At 31.9% G+C, this 17,551-nt stretch overlaps 1 pseudogene; it reads left to right on the top strand.

The window, feature by feature from the left end:
- The first annotated feature begins 471 nt into the window (after positions 1 to 471).
- On the top strand, positions 472 to 2,417 carry LOC140444619 (uncharacterized; annotated as a pseudogene).
- Positions 2,418 to 17,551: the final 15,134 nt, after the last annotated feature.

The following is a 17,551-nucleotide window of genomic DNA, read 5'->3' as shown; positions in this document are numbered from 1 at the left end:
AAAATTTCAATTTTTTGAGGTTTTTACTTTATTGAAAACAATATAGCTTTTTTCAGGTCTAGAATAACGTTTTATGTACCAAAACGACTTATTTACCATTTAAAAATACATCTGAAATTTGTATTTATTTTCAAAACGTTTTTTCTCGAAAGAATTTATTTTCAAACCGTCTTAAATCCGCCTGGCCAATCCATTCGTGTAAAGAAGGCACGTGATTGATAATGACTGTTTATTCGTTTGCATTTAGTTGGTGCCTACACTAAGAGCTGCTTCACAGACACCCGGTCGCTGGTTACACGGCACCGTTTACACGGTTTGGCGAGATTTCACACTTAAACGGTTTTGTGATACGTGCCGAAATGTTAGTCCATGTTCACCATGAATCGAAAACACATCGTTGCCATAATGATTCTCTATCGGCGTATAAAGAGAAGAAAGAGAACTGGAAATGTGTGGATTCATCCCATTAATATGAAAAGGAAAGAGTTTAGTGTATTTTATACTCTTTTCTTGGAACTGCGAGAAGATGAGAACAATTTTTTTAATTACTTTAGGGTGACAATATCCACGTTTGATGAACTACATCATCGGTTAAAGGATTCTCTTCAAAAGCAAAACACATTTATGAGAGAATGCCTTAACCCAATGCAAATATTGGCAGTTACAATTAGGTAGGTAAAAACACATTAGAATTTATTATTGTTTATTATAATATGGTGTTGACAATGTGAATGATATTTAACATTAAATGAAATCAATTAAATCTAATGAAATTTGGGAATCACTAAACTGTGACTGGGGTGATGATATTGTTGAAAGACCGCTGCGACTGGTAAGAAGTGGATGGTATTATTGGTGAGAACTGAGTGGTTTGTATTTGTAGCACATCTGGGCGTACATGTTGCAATGTATGATATGATCGGTTTGATGGAATATCTGACGTTGTTAATACTGACTTTGGAATGTTTAGATTTGTAGCAGTGGACAGTTGTCTAGGAAGCATCTGCTGTCGTTGTTTAATTGTTTGTAATGTTTGCAGTACTCCCGTCTAAAATTCCAATATTTCAAATTCACTGAAACTTTGTAACGAAGGAATTATACCAGCAAAAAAGGACATGTGACGATCAGGTTTCTCCTTAAGAGCTACAATCATTTGTAAATTGTAATTTACGTTTTCTTTCTGTTGGCGTTTTGGAAAATTTATAAGCATGTGGAGTAGCTACATTGGCAGCGGTATTTTCTTTACAAATGTTGCTGTCGGTGAAACTAGTGTCAGATTTTGCTGTTTCTGATACTTCTGATAGTCCAGTGTTACTTAAACTATCTTCCGTAAATACACCTTTTTTAAGAATTTTAACTGCTCGTTATAAATATACTTTTTATGAGTTAGTGCCCCAGCTCCCGATCTTGTAGCTGTCTTAATTTTTTTTACAAGATTTTTGAAACATATCACGGATATTTTCCCATTTTTTCATCACCTGTTTACCTAAAACAAAACAAAACCTGGTTATTACTACTACAATATTTAGTACAATATACTGTTTTTTGCAGATATCTCGCCAGTGGCTGTACTTTCACGGATATACACTATAGTTATCGACTTGGTATTTCCACAATAAGCAGCATTGTTAAAAAGGTATGCAATAACATGGTTAATTATGCATTCTGAGTGCATTCCCGAACCACAGAAACAAGACTGGCTCAGAATTGCTGAAGGATTTCAAAATAGAGCAAATTTTCCACACTGTTTAGGAGCAGTTGATGGAAAGCACATTCGGATTATTAATCCAATGGGTTCAATGTACTTCAATTATAAAGGGTACTCTTCAATAGTTTTAATGGCTGTAGCAGATTCCAATTATCGTTTTATCTGAGTAGATATTGGAACTTACGAATAAGATTGCAATTTGAGTATATTTAAGACCTGTTTCTTATGAAAATCCATAAAAGAACAAGGAATTAGAAATTCCTGAAGAAACATGTCTACCGGGATCAGTGAGGCCTAAAGTACCCTATGTCTTTATTGTAGACGAAGCATTTGCACTTGATATACATCTTCTTAGACCTTACAATGGACATAACTTAACGACCAAGAAAAAAGATTTTAATGATCGCCTCTCTAGAGTTCGAAGATATGTGGAGTGTACTTTTGGGATATTAAGTAATAAGTGGCGAATTTTTCATCGACTTATCAACTTGAATGCTAATTATGCTGTCGATATTGTGAAGGCTTGTGTTGTGTTACATATTACAACTTTGTCCGCGATAGAGACGGATATGAATCAGAGAATACTTTAACCGTCACGTGGCTTGAAGATATCCCTAAAGCAGAAACTGTACATGGGAGTATTAATGCAAATAACATAAGAAATATTATAAGTGATTATTTTCTGACACCTATTGGATCTGTAAAATGAAAGATGACAAAAATGTCTTGTTATATATAAGTAATATATGCATACACACCCCTATATGTTTTTACTTTCGTATTTAATTAAGCAATAATAAAGAAATATCCACACAAACTTACCGTCTTAGTCTTGTTATCAGATTCCAACTCCTGAAAGTTATTCTTCAGTTCCCTACAAATTTCTTGGCAAGCGCTTCTTGTTTCATTTCTGTCTTTGTATGTTTCGCTTGTCTTATTCCATATTACAGGTCTTCCATACACCAAACTTATTAAATACTCTGTATCAATTTCCACATCAGCCATGTTTCATAAGTTAATCACAACAAAAATTCCTTCTACTTACTAAAAAGTCTAATAACCTTCTACTTTCAAGGAAGTCGTGTACTCTATTACATGGATTTTTTGCAAAGAATGCATAGATATGAACGCCTACATTTAATTTGATATCCCACCACGTGCTCGATCGCCGTGTATATGTCAACGTTTGTCCGGGCTTACCCGGTCTTATAGTGGGTATGCCCGGCGACATCACGGTTGCCGGTTACAGTTTAAACGAGCACGGTATATGTGGAAGCATGGATTAATATGTACACTCTTTACCTGTGTACACGGTGCCGTGTAACCGGCGACCGGGTATGTGTGAAGCCGCGCTAAGGGTCAAGCATCTGTATTACAAACGTTCATTCTTTTTTGTGTTTATTTGTGTTAATAACGATATATTGTCTAGTTTTAAAGAAGAGGTAGTGCCTCACACGGGTCGTACCGCAAGAAAAAGATCAAAAACACCTGCACAGTCGGTGAAAGATATGGATAAAAGACGTTAATACGCCAGTGATCGCTCGTAGCCACGGATAGCTTGTAGACATAATGGTGGACGTCGTCAAGCTAATTTGATTACTTCTAGAGACTATAAGCGTTTTCATACAATCTTCTTCATAAAAGTAAAGTAGAATATGATTCATTTACTACCAGTCTCATACAAGTACAAAAAACAAAACGTGTTAGAGAAACATTAAGTTAAAAAACAGAAAATTTTCAATATCCTACTTTGTTCAGAAAGAAGACGGTAGAAATATAAAAGTGTACTCTGCCAGTTTCTGCAGCATTCTCAGAATATCGACCAAACGTGTTCAGCGCCTTGCTGCGTATTACTTCCGAAATGGTTCTTCCAGACAAGAAAGAAGAGGAGGCAAACGCACTAATATTAGTACTTACAACACAAAGGATTTGACTCGTCAACATATCTTGAGTTTTAAGTGCAGTTCAAAACATTATGGACGAGAGAAATTAAGATTTTACTGTCTCTATTATTAAAAGTTTTGCAGCCCAACCAATTAATACATCTACTATAATATATAGGATAAATAGTTACTGAATACTTTTTTGTCTTTTCATGAATATATTACAGTGACTAACGTTTATCTTCTCTTTGTCTCTTAACTTTATGTAAGGGGAATGTAGAACTTATTTCTGGAGGTAAATAAAGAAAACGCAGAAGTCCAGTCTTATGAATATCACTCATACTACAAAATATTTACCACTGAATTCAATCTTGGATTTGGTACACTCCATACAGATGTATGTAGCTATTGTGAAGAACGTAATCAACTTCTCAAGTGTGAAAAGGATGACGAACTACGAAAGATTTTAGTAGTTGAACTTTTGGTGGATAAAAGGCGTCCAAAAATTTTTATAAATTAATGAATGATCCTGTTATATCTAATGATACGCAAAATCAACCTTTGCCTCGTACTGTCTTATGTAAAGCATTTTATTCCGGTCAGCTGTAGCTGTCGGCAGTACTATCTAGGTATTGTACGCCATTATGGTTTTAAATCTAAACAGGATAAAACGGATGTATCATTGTATACATGGGGCGAAAATAATTTTATGAAGGGTAGTTCAGAGGTTTGTAGTGCTTTGTATCACCACTCAACTACTTTTGTGCGTCAAATCTAGCCATAATAAAAATTAATCTATTTTGTGATGGCTGCAGTGCTCAAAAAAAAAACTACATTATTTTCTCAATGCTCAGTAAAGTGGCTCAAATGTATGATATAACAATTAATATTACTTTTACCGTACGAAGGCACAGTTATTTGCCAGTAGATCGTGTTTCCGGAAGAGTCGAAAAAATATTACGGAAAACTGATAAAGCTTTGTTACCAACTCGGCGACGACTGGTTTACTTTTGACTGGAAAATATTAAATCCATAGAGATAACAGCTAGCAGAGTGGATTGTAAGTCCAGCTTCTCGGATCTTTCCATACGTTTTCATACACTGTTAAAAAGAGGGAAGAAATGGTCATCTCTTATGCTAAACAGAGAGGCCTTGGGCCATTTAATTGAGAAGGAAAAGTAGGTGGATGTTAAATTACTTCTAAGTAAGCTAGGTATTTCGAACAGCATTCTGCCATGTCATTTTGGCAGAAAATTTTATCAGCTGGTAGAAGTAAAGTTGTTGAAAACTTTATTTCAAGTGACAATGATGATGATGATTGAATCACTTTTAAAAGCTGTTATGTCTCATATTACCTATTGTAAACTAGGAACAAATAAAAAAAAATCATTAATATCCAATATTTGAGTTTACTAATTAAAATTTACCCGATTATAATCCTATTAAATACCTTGTTATTCCCAAAGCGCCTTAAATCCAGGTCATGCCATTTTAATATTAGCACTTCCAAAGCCTTATGAATTTTGTACGTTTGTATAAAAGTTGACAATATAATTTGTAAGACACTATACCTCTTCTAAAGTTGTATCTTAATTACTTTTTCTTAAATAAAAATCTGTAATTTGTGAGTTTCACCATTTCGTGGATTTAAGACATTGTGGAAATAAACTCTTCATTTAAAGTCTGGATTTTGTTAGTTATTTTTTAAGTAGTTTTGGATTAAGACCAGAAACGAATTGATTAAAAGTAGTGATTCGATAATAAGACCCGCTATTTCATGACGCTACTCGTGACGTCTGCATTTTGTGGCGCTAGTTCCGTGACGCTCGCCTTAGCATTTTACTATAAAGAAAAAAAGTAAAATACAACTCTAGTATAGAAGCTTCGCTTCAAAAATACTTTTTCTTGAATGTTTAATAGCTCTAGCTGAAGAGCTGATTCAGTTTGGAAAGGCTACGCCAAAGTTCACATAAGAAGACGGTCGACGATGCATGAAAAGCATGATAAATGTAGGAGAACGAACTTCTACAATGCGCAGAATGTGTCAAGTTCCACTTTGCAGCAATTTCTTTACGCCATACCACACTTAAAACTGTAAAATTATGTTAAATACATGTTTACGAACACTTGGACCTTTTTACGTAGATTACCACTAGGATATATATGGCCCAGTTAACAATACCAATGGGACATATATGTCCCATCTGTTAATGCCGAAATTAAAAAAATCTTATGCAAACCTGTTTGCGCAACGTAATTACATACAAAAAAGCTCAGAAATTACGCTAAGAGGATTGAAGGTTTAAAATTGTACTAGTCATATCCAATAAAAAATGTTTTTTAATTTTATGTTCTACTTTTCTTATTTGTTGGTAAGTGTTTTTTAATACTTTCTTTACATCAATAAAAATAAAATGCGACCCTGTACATATAACAGAAATATCTAACTCCAAACGAAAATATAAAACAAGAGAGCAATATATAGCTATATTTTAGGGCAAAACAAATAGAAAGTGAAGAACAGACCTCATCAGCTGGCGATGGGTGAATTAATTCGACACGCGTTAGGGTGTATTGTTATTGTTATTTTTATATCAGCGAATATCAAGTTGGATAGGTTAGGGTAGATGTTTCCTAAAAGAAATTGGCAGAAATCAAAAATAGTTGTTTGCGGAAGAGTGTAAAAACTGGATTGATGATGATAATAATATAAATAAAAATAAAATGTTTTGTAATGTAAAATACATACAATAATTATTTAATGAAAATACCCCTCGATAATAAATCCCAAATTATAAAATAAAATTACTTACTACAAAACCTAGTTGATTATACCATGCGGTCCATATGTATGGAATATATTCATTTTTAGTGTTATTATGTACTATCTGAAAAAAATCAGAAACAGGTCGATTTTTATTCTTAAAGCACCCCCTCGAAAATTTTAAATAACAAAGAGGATCGTGTGGCACCTTGTTAGAAAGGGATTTTAGTCCTCTGTTCAGCAATATAAAGTTTTTTGAGTTTGTGCAATCATAACTGAGAAAATTGATTTTTACAATTAAATTAAATTTTCAACTTAACCACCCTTATTCACTTCTTGACAATAACCGAGGCAATTTTGGAATTCTCGTACAACGTTTTGTATGACCTCGGGGGTTATTTTGTTAGTTTCTTCCGTTATCCTAACTTTTATATCAGCAATATTGCATGGTCTATTAAAATATACTTTCGAAATACAGACAGGAAAAATCAACTATAACAAAAAACATAAGGGAAACAAAAAATATATGGGTCTTAAGTAGAAACTCACCCCACTCTCAACTGGGAAGGTTAAACAACTTCTTCCTGATGTCTCTGCTCTATACAGTTTTGTGATCTTTCAACTGTGGCTCCTCTGTCCTTTCCGGGTACACGTAAACTTATCACTAATTAGCATAAATACCCTCGTATATAGTACAAACCCATCACCACCATAAAACTAGGGATTTTAAAATAGACCCCGAGAGATTTGTAAACTCATCACTAGCCTACCTGCACCCCGTGGCAGGTATAGATCATAAAACCCTTGCAAACCGCTAAGATTTGGTAATATTACAGATTAAATCTAAAATGGATGTATTAAATGCAAATGCAATTCATTGGTTTCTAATTGGGGATTCCACAAAATTCTATTGATATCTACCTAAAACTATGCGAAAAGAAATTTCTCTTCATTTGCCCTTGTTCCTTTACCATGGATAGTGAACTGCTCAGGATTTTTGCTTTGGGGCAAAAATCCTGGTGATGAGTTTACCCATATGCGGTGATTAGTTTATCTATCTCCTAAGCATGCCGGTGATCAGTTTACTATATCTCGAAGGGGCCTAACAATTTTATGGGGGGTTATAAAGTGATCAGTTTGTACACGTCCACTTTTCTTAAGCCTAGTTTTTTTAGTTAGTTTGTCTAGTTATTTCAAATATTACGATTTAAGTCAACTTGCTTTAATTAAATGTTGATATTAAGAAAGATACAGGGTGTTAAAGTGGAAATTAAAAATTTTAATTTTCATTATAACTTTCATGTTTGTTAACATTTATGTATAAAAATTCATAACTGGGTACTATTGATCATCAGAAATTATAATCTGATGCATACTTTAATGTAGCTGATAGAGGGCGCCACATATGCCACATATGTGGCATACATTTGCATTTAACTTTTTTGCTTTTTAAGTTACCGGTGTTTGTGATAAAAAATTATAAACATACATTATTTTCCAAAAAAAAGGTATATTCGTTAAAAACTTCAAAACTCAATAGTTTTCGACATAATTGCATTTTACAAATCAACTACATAATTCAGATTTAACGCAATTACTCCAGGCAACGAAAGAAAATTAGACAAAAACATCAATAGCTCTGAATTTTGGTATAAAATGCCTTTAATAAAGTTAATAGTTAACGAAATATTAAATAAAATAAATATATCAGCAGGATAGAATAGTAGGATTTGACAAAATAACAGAATAATTGGATTTTACATGAAACATTTTACGTTTATATACATTAAAATATTTTATTACTAAACCAAATTAAGAAATAGTTAAACTTAATAACATTAAATTGTTTGTCAAAGTAAGTATTCGATACTTCCACCATTTTCTTTAATTCATTTGTCAATAAATTCCATAAAAGATCGTCTTATATTAATAGCATCGTTGGTTTTAAAGAAACTGCTGCAGTATTTATAATAAGTATTATAAGTATAATATATAATAAACATAATATAATAATAAAGTATTCGTTTGGGAATTTTATGAATTAAATAATTATATTAATATCTCATCACATGACCAAGGAATATGACTTCCATGAACAATCCAACGTTTAGGAAAGTTGTACTTAATTAATGTGGTGGTGTACCAATCAATAAAATCATTTTATAAAAAATGTAAATAAATCTCACCATTCAAATTACAAGGTAATTCGCATGTCCATAAAAAATAATTACAAATGGTACCAAACCATACGATATGCATTTTAAACACGAATTTTAAATAAACGTATGGTTTGGAACAATTGGTAGTTATTTTTTACGGACATGAGAATTACTTTATAATTTGAATGGTGAGATTTATTTACATTTTTTATAAAATAATTTTATTTGATTTATTGGAAGAATTGTCATCAAACGTAAGGCGAAATATGTGGTCTATGCAAGATGGTACACCACCACATTATAGTGAGAGAGCAGTGAGAACATACTTAAATACAACTTTCCTGAACGTTGGATTGTTCGTTGTAGTCATAATTCTTGGTCATCTGGTGAGATATTAATATAATTACTTAATGCATAAAAATCCCAAAAGAATACTTATTATTATACTTATAATACTTATTATAAATACTGCAGCAGTTTCTTTCGAACCAATGATGCTATTTGATATGAGACGATCTTTTATGGAATGTATTGACAAATAAATTAAAGAAAATGGTGGACATATCGAACACTTAGTTTGACACAAAGTTTAATATTATTTAGTTTAACTATTTCTTAATTTGGTTTATAAATAAAATATTTTGATTATGACTTTAATTTATTACAAAACGTAAAATGTTTGATGTAAAATCCAATTATTCTGTTATTTTGTCAAATCCTACTATTCTATCCTGCTAATATATTTATTTTATTTAATAGTTCATTAACTATTAACTTTACTAAAGACATTTTATACCAAAATTCAGAAGTATTGATGTTTTTGTCTAATTTTCTTTCGTTGCTTGGAGTAATTGCGTTAAATCTGAATTATGTAGTTGATTTGTAAAATGCGATTATCTCGAAAACTGTTGAGTTTTGAAGTTATTAACAAGTATACCTTTTTTTGTTAAAATAATGTATCTTTAATATTTTATATCACAAACACCGGTAACTTAAAGAGAAAAAAAGTTAAGTGCAAATGTATGCCACATATGTGGCATATGTGGCGCCCTCTATCAGGTACATTAAAGCATGGATCAAATTATAATTTATGATATTCAATAGTACCCAGTTATGAATTTTGATACATAAATGTTTACAAACATAAAAGTTATAGCGAAAATTAAAATTTTAAATTTCCACTTTGACACCCTGTATCTTTCTTAATATCAACATTTTATTAAAGCAATTTGGCTTAAATCGTAATATTTTAAAATGTAGAATCTACGGTTTCTTTTTGTACAATTACTTAAGGACCACCCTGTATATATACATATACTTTGAAAGTAAACTACAAATTTTTACTACACATCAATTATTTTAAACCATTCTATTTCGTTTACGCTATTTTGATTATATATTTAATTAATTACTACGACCCTTGACTGGCAACTTATACACTTAAGAAAATAAAAATAGAAATATAAAAGAAAGAGTCAATTTAGGTCACTTGGAACGAAATCTTTATTGACAACTTATTATAAATTACCATCAAGTGGAGGTCGTCAGAGAGGCTAAAGCTTTACCAGTCGACGAAAGTTTTGACAAGTTTTAGGAAAGTTTTGGAGAAGGTTCAACTGATATATAATAACTGGAAGTTAGATAGTGCGATGTGGTACGAAGATAATGACTAAAGATTTGCAAGGAATTTACCTTTTTTTAAAATGTATTCCAGTAGTAACTATAAATTACAGATAGCATAATATAAACTAGTGTTGAGAGCTAATGGATAAAGAATCCAAATATTACTAATGGATGTAGCATAAATATTACAAAAAAATTTAAAAGACTTGAATTACAAAATAATAAAATTTATAAAGATGATTTTCACCATAGGCTAGACAAACCTTTTTGATACAGGACTGTTCAAGAACTCTTTTGCTTTTTAGATTTTTTATTTTTAAAACTGGCCTTTTGATGCTTTCTTAGTCATAATTTCATTTTCTTTAATTCTTTTTATAGAATAGAATAAAAAATATGTTTTATTGTCACTAAAATTGTACAATTTTATAGACAAAGCTTACCAAAAATTCAGAAAATAACAATAACAGCTACAATTTACTGAAATTGCATAAATCATCAATATCACAAAACAAAACATAATAAAATAAACAATCTGTTGCAAAATTTAAATAAAATTAAAATTGCATAATAAAACCTTATGAACTAATAAGTTTAAGTTGCTGTATACGATAGATAACTATAAATAAGAATACTTTCGTTACTTGTACAGGTGTCGGCCGCTATGCGCTCGACCGTTTTGCGCCCTTACCTGAAATCGGCCGGTTTGCGCTCTAATACTTTCTTAATGGAGATGTATAGCTAATTATTTTCTTATATCAACCGTTTTGCGCTCTCTTGTAATCGACGTTTAATTTTATTCTACCATAACGATCAGGTAACGGTTAGGCTAGTAAAATTAGTTTTAAAAAATCATAAAACTATAAAAAAATACATAATATAAACATTGGCGTGTTTGGATGTTTTTTTTTATTTTCTCATTTTTTTTTCCTTTTTTTTTTCAAACTTTTTATACAGTAAAATACAAAAAAATTCTTGGGAATAAAAAATTGTCTATTTATTGCAGCTTCTGGATATATGCCACTGTCCTTAAACACAACCTCAAGTCCCTTGTATCTTTATATTTCTGTAAAGTTTTGGATATTCTTTCATCAAGAATAATATATGTTTTCTTGCGCCGCTTTCCTTCTAGATTGAAAGTAAATCGATCATAAAGGTGATCACAATATTCTGCTTCTTTAACCAGGCACTTCACTAATTGTAATACATTGGGATGTGGTCTTATTAATGTATTTAGACGATTATTCCAACCTTCTAAAACGATGTCTGTGATCATGGCAATTCCACATTTTCGCTTGGTATCGTGAGTACTTTCTAACCATTGTTTGACAAAGTAGTCATAAAACTGTTCCATTTTTTCAGAAATAGGAGAGGTTTCTTCAATGCATAACCAGCCATCATCGATATCTTCTATGAGTAGATACGCTAACGCAGCACACACTCTTATATGCAAACGTATCTCTTCGTTGTCAGTGTATTCAGAAAAAGTCCAATATTTTGAACATTTTTCCATATACATTGATTAAAATGAAAATTACAACCAGAAATTTTGGCTTCGGGAAAATAATTTTCTAATGCACCAATCACTGCCTGTTCAAAATTAGAGTTTTATAAGAGATGGTTTCCCATCTCCCGTTTCCCATAAGGTATTAAAGATTAAAGAATACTCTTTTGTTTACAGTATTAGAAAAATTTAATAATTTTGTTAGTTTTGATTTGACATTTTTTTCAAATCTAAAGGAAAAAGATGTTTCTGTTTATTTGACATATTAGTTTGTTCATTGCAGGTTTACCAGACTATTATTGTAGAATGAAATTAAAATTAAATTTAAAGAGAGCACAAATCGGCCGATTAAGGAAACTATAGTAGTTAGATATTTCTATTATGAAAATTGCAAAGCGCAAACCGGTCGATTTCAGGTAAGGGCGCAAAACGGTCGAGCGCAAACTGGCCGTATTCACTTGTATAGTCGGTTCGCTATATTTACGCGGGTTTCGGATTAACAAAATTATGCTAATGACTCATTGATAACCAGTTGCAGTAAACGACTTCCCAAAAAATTAGGTAAAAACTGCATTATTGGTCATATTTTAAAATACATTAAAATAACATTAGGGTAGGTATAAATCTGTTGCAATATTGCAGTTGAATTGATTCTTTGCCAGTGTTGACATTGTATGTTTGGTGGAAATATTTAAAAATGCCTAGACGTGTGTCAGATGTAGATAGTCTAATTTGTAGTGTACATAAGTATTTTACGGATGGAAAAGAAAATGGCGGTTCTTTAAAATCGGCAATGTCTGTTCAACAAAGCGTATGTGATGCTCTAGGAATTTGTGAAACCAAACTAAGAGGAGTATTACAAAATCGCAATAATGAACGGCCGAAAGAAGATCACCGAAAAACTCGCCCATCATTGAAAACGAAAGATATTCCAGATGGAAAAAAATTTGAAATTCGTGATTATCGAATGCGAGCCAACAAGGAACATGTGACCTTAAATACAATTCTCTCGGAATTAAAAGATAGAAAATTTGACGAAATTGGCAGAATAAGTCTATGGCAAGTGATACATAATTTGGGTTTCAAATTTCAAAAGGAGGATAACAGAAAAGCCCTTTGTGAAAGAAGTTCTGTTGTGCATAAAAGAATTAACTTTCTAAGAAAATATTCTAAATTAAAAGAAGAAAGGGCAAATTTTATATATTTAATGAAACATGGATATTTTCTAGGGGTGCAACCAAGAGAATATGGCAAGATGATAACGTAAAGTCTATCAAACATACTGATGGAGAACGGAAGCGACACATAATTTTACATGCAGGAGTCAAATCGGGTTTTATAGAAGGTGTTGATTTAATATTTTCATCTAAATCAAAATCAAGTGACTATCACGATAATATGAACAAAGAAATGTTTGTAAAATGGTTACATGAAAAACTTCTTCCAGGTTTAAGTGAGCCCAGCGTAATTATTTTAGACAATGCACCTTACCATTCTGAAGTATTAAACAAAAGTCCAACGAATTCTTGGACTGTTAATAAAATTAAAGAATGGTTGACAAAGGAACATATACCATTTACACAACATATTTTAAAATCAGAATTATTACGCTTGGCAAATATCCACGCAAAACCAAAAACCTTTGTTGTGGATCAGATTATTGAAAGTTACGGTCATTAAGTTTTACGTCGGCCACCGTATCATTGCCAGTTTAATCCCATCGAATATATATGGGGAATAGCAAAACAATATTATGACAACCATATTGGGCCTAACGGTTATAGCGAAGACGCAGTTCGGGAAACTTGGCAAAAGGCACTTTCAATTGTAACTCCAGAAGTGTAGTGCAACTGTATATTCAAGTGCGAGAAACTAATAAAAGATTGGTAGACTCGTGAAAATAAAATAAACGAAATAAGTCCAATCATAATAACAATTAATAGTGATGACAGTGATGATGATGACGATTAAGATATTTTTGATGATAATGACTGATTTTCATTTTTGTTGGCAAGTTAAATTTTTTTATTTTTCATTAGAAATTCTCTCCATGGAACAAATATACATAGACCATATTTTCTGTGTGAAGTGTAATATAAAATTATTATTAGGTTTATATTAGCCACATTACACTCCATTAATGAAGTAATTCTCCTTATTATACTGTCAATTATATAAAAGATTTTCCATTATTATTTAATTAAAAAAAGTTATGGATTATTTTTCATTTCATTTGACCAGTTGATATTTCCCCAAAGAGCAGGTAATTAAAACTGGGTACTTACAATAAAATTTTTAATCCGCAACCCGCGTAAATATAGCGAACCGACTATATAGTTTATTTCACGAAAAATGGTTGAGTGCTTAATGATTGCAATAAAACCCGACCGCAAGTACCCCAGCTTAGTCAACATCAGTTGAGCACCTTAGTATTCAGGTAAAATTGAAGCTACTGTGGAGTGTCGTTATCTTGTTTGTATAATAAATTCCTGGTAATATAAAAACGATTAAAAAATCGTATAAAATTATAAAAACGATTAGAATACATTTTATTTCTTAAAGTTGTAAAGATTTTAACAGTGAGTTTCACTATCAATGGTTGATCTTTTAATGACCACAATAAACTTGTTGATCGTTAAGTATTTCCTGGAATAATTATACAGGTTCCCTCTATTCTGTATAATTTGTAAAAGTATATAAAACCGATGAGAAATTTTAAAATATACATTTTGTTTCATTTAGTTGAAAGTGTTACAAGTATTACCAGTGTTATACCTATTTATACCTATAAAACAGCATTATGTGGCGTCCGTGGAAAAACATTGATGGTACTTCTTCCAGTGTTCCAGCAAAGAAAAAGCATTTATCCGCTGAGGCTAGAGAAATCGTAAAAACAATATATAGTTCTTTACTTACAAGAGGAACTGCTAATACTGCTGCCAGTGAAATATCTGATTTAACGAAAATACCTCTAACCACAGTGAAAAGAATTACATCAAATCCCATTCAGTCAAGAAGGAAGCGTAAGGATGCCGGTTCTACTAAATGTATTGACGAAAGTGATAAGGACTTAATAAGACAAAAAATTTACACAATGTACGAAGAGCAACGGATACCTACATTAGATGCTTTAAAACAACGGCTTACTAATGATGATACACAAATAAACTGTAGCCGCATTAGTCTTTGGAGGATTTTGTCTAAAATGGGCTTCAGATATCGTACAATTGACAAAAGGCAAGTGCTTATGGAGTCCCATCGTTTACAAAAGTGGCGTACTGAATATATAACTTCCATAAGAAAGTACCGTACAGAAGATCGACCAATAATTTATCTGGACGAGACATGGTTTGACACTCATGAAACACCATCCAAAGGATGGTCCGATTCTTCCAACAGGTGTCAAACAAAAGCTCCATCAAAGGGAAAAGAATAACAATTTTACATGCAGGATCAGAAAATGGTTGGGTCCCAAATGCCTTATGGCTTTCTGCAATAAACATTAAAGACTCCTGCGTGGAATACCATGAGGATACAACGGCAGAGCTTTTTGAGCAATGGTTTAAGAATTGTCTTATACCTAACCTTCTTCAAAATAGTGTGATAGTAATGGACAATGCAAATTACCACAGTCGTCAATTACATAAGTCTCCAAGTGCAAATAACACGAAAATTGAAATTTAAAACTACCTGTTAGAAAGCGATATATATTTTGAAGAAAGTTATTTAAAAAATGAACTGTTAGAAGTGTTAAAATCATTTTCTATTAAAAAAGTATATGTTTGTGACGCATTGGCTGAGGACATGGGACATACTGTGTTACGGCTTCCGCCCTACTATTGTTTAGTTAATCCCATAGAGCATATGTGGCACCAACTAAAGTCAAATGTTAGGTCACAAAATGTTTCTCCAACTTTAAGTGGTAGTGTAGTCGAATTAATAAGGAAATGTGTTGATGATATCTCCCCAGAAAGTTGGAAAAATTCAGTACGCCATGTAATGAACGTAGAAAATTCATATGTTACTTTGAATCACATAATTAGACCAATTGTTATTAATCTTGAAGAGGATAGCGACAGCGAAACAGAATTAGGTATTTAGGAATTCATAAATATATTTTGGTTATTTTGGGTATTTTTTTTTTGTAAATATTAACTTGTATATATTTTTCTATATTTTTTTTTTCAATTCACCTATTTTTTGTACATTATGTATTCGTTTGTATGTATATACTGTAAATAGAACTATTATTACTGTACATTTTTAACGATATCCGATTAGGAAGAGCAAAAACTTTTAAACACGCCAGTTTTTTGCTGACAGTCCTTAGCCTGTAAAAAGTGTGAAGGAATGCACCTTTCTGAATTTAGATCCATATACTACAATTATTCACATAGAACAAAAAAACTACTTTCTTCATGTTAAAAATTGTTCAATTATCAAGTATATTCACTTGAACAACCTGAAAATACCATATGAAATAATTTAATAAATTTTTATAATCGTGTATTACACAGCTACCAATGAAATATATTAAATAACAAACTTTCTGAAGTGCGACCCTGTGTACTTCGGTAGTTTATTGAGAGACTCTTTTATACACAATAGGATCAACTCAGGTAACCAATAAGCACTCAACCATTTTTCGTGAAACAAACTATATATAAAGGAACTGTAAGTTTTTAGTTATTCGTTAAGAAACTCTTTTACTGAATAATATGGCAGCGTTTCTCAACCTTTTACCATTTGCAACACAATTTTCCATAATTATTTTCACCGCACCCCCTCTCGTATAATAACTGTACCTTGAGTATTTTGACAAAAAACGTACAGGAAAATCTTACTGTAATTATTACCGAAAATATTACCGTAAATAAATAAATTTATTAATATGTAGCAACAAACACCGATTCGGAAGCGATCGCCTTTCGAGGAATCGTTCGAGGAAACGTTAAAATCCCTTGATTGTTGAAATAGCTTCTTCAATGGGTTGTTCATCTAAGGTCAAACAGATAATGTTTTGTAATTTAAAAATAACATCAAACTAGGCGGCTGTGATAGAACCCCATCAGGAAACCCTATCAGGAAACCCCAAAAGGAAGACCATGTCGAAGATGACAGGCGAACAAAGAAAAACCGGATGTGGTACTCCGGGAGTTACCGAGGACAGAAGCATAGCTTTATTATCGTCTACGCACGAAGCAATGGTTCTTATTTAATTTAAATTAATTTAATTCTAATTAAATTCATTAAATTCAATTCAATTAAATTTTATTTGACTCGATTCAATTCGATTCCATTCGATTGCATTCGATATAATCCGATTCAGTTCTATTCAGTGGCAGATCCAAGGAGGGGTCACGGGGGCAATGACCCCCCCCCTCCAAACAAAATTAAATATCAACCAATTACAATCCTAAAAAAAATAATTTAAAACTCATTAACCCTATAAGTAGGAAAAACTCATTTATTATAGGGGAAAGTGTAGAATTATGAGGAACCCTTTTTACATTGCTCTTTAAGAAAATCAAAAAATCTGAATACCTCGACTAACGCTACCCCGACTTCAGTCGTTTCAGAAATTTTGTCAATTCGTCTTTTGAGTGCCAGAGAATTGTTCGATAATCGATAAGATAGAATTACCGCTCACACATTATTGCTCATTCAATGTACATGACATGACTTCTCGCACGAAATCAGCCCATTTTTATTTTGTATTAGGTATTTCTGATCTTCAGTTTTGTCTACGAATTGGTTGTTTGTAATTTGAATATGTATTATAATTGTTGAGACTGTGTGTTACAGTTTATAATTTATCTATAATAAATATCAAAGTGAATATTGTTGTTACATTAGCAAGGTATTTATGAAACTCGTTGGGTTGAAAGGCATGAAGGTCATCTTCAGTTCCAG

Source organism: Diabrotica undecimpunctata, chromosome 6, assembly GCF_040954645.1.
Source record: "Diabrotica undecimpunctata isolate CICGRU chromosome 6, icDiaUnde3, whole genome shotgun sequence".
Lineage (NCBI taxonomy): Eukaryota > Metazoa > Arthropoda > Insecta > Coleoptera > Chrysomelidae > Diabrotica > Diabrotica undecimpunctata.
This window is presented reverse-complemented; position numbering and strand designations above follow the sequence as displayed.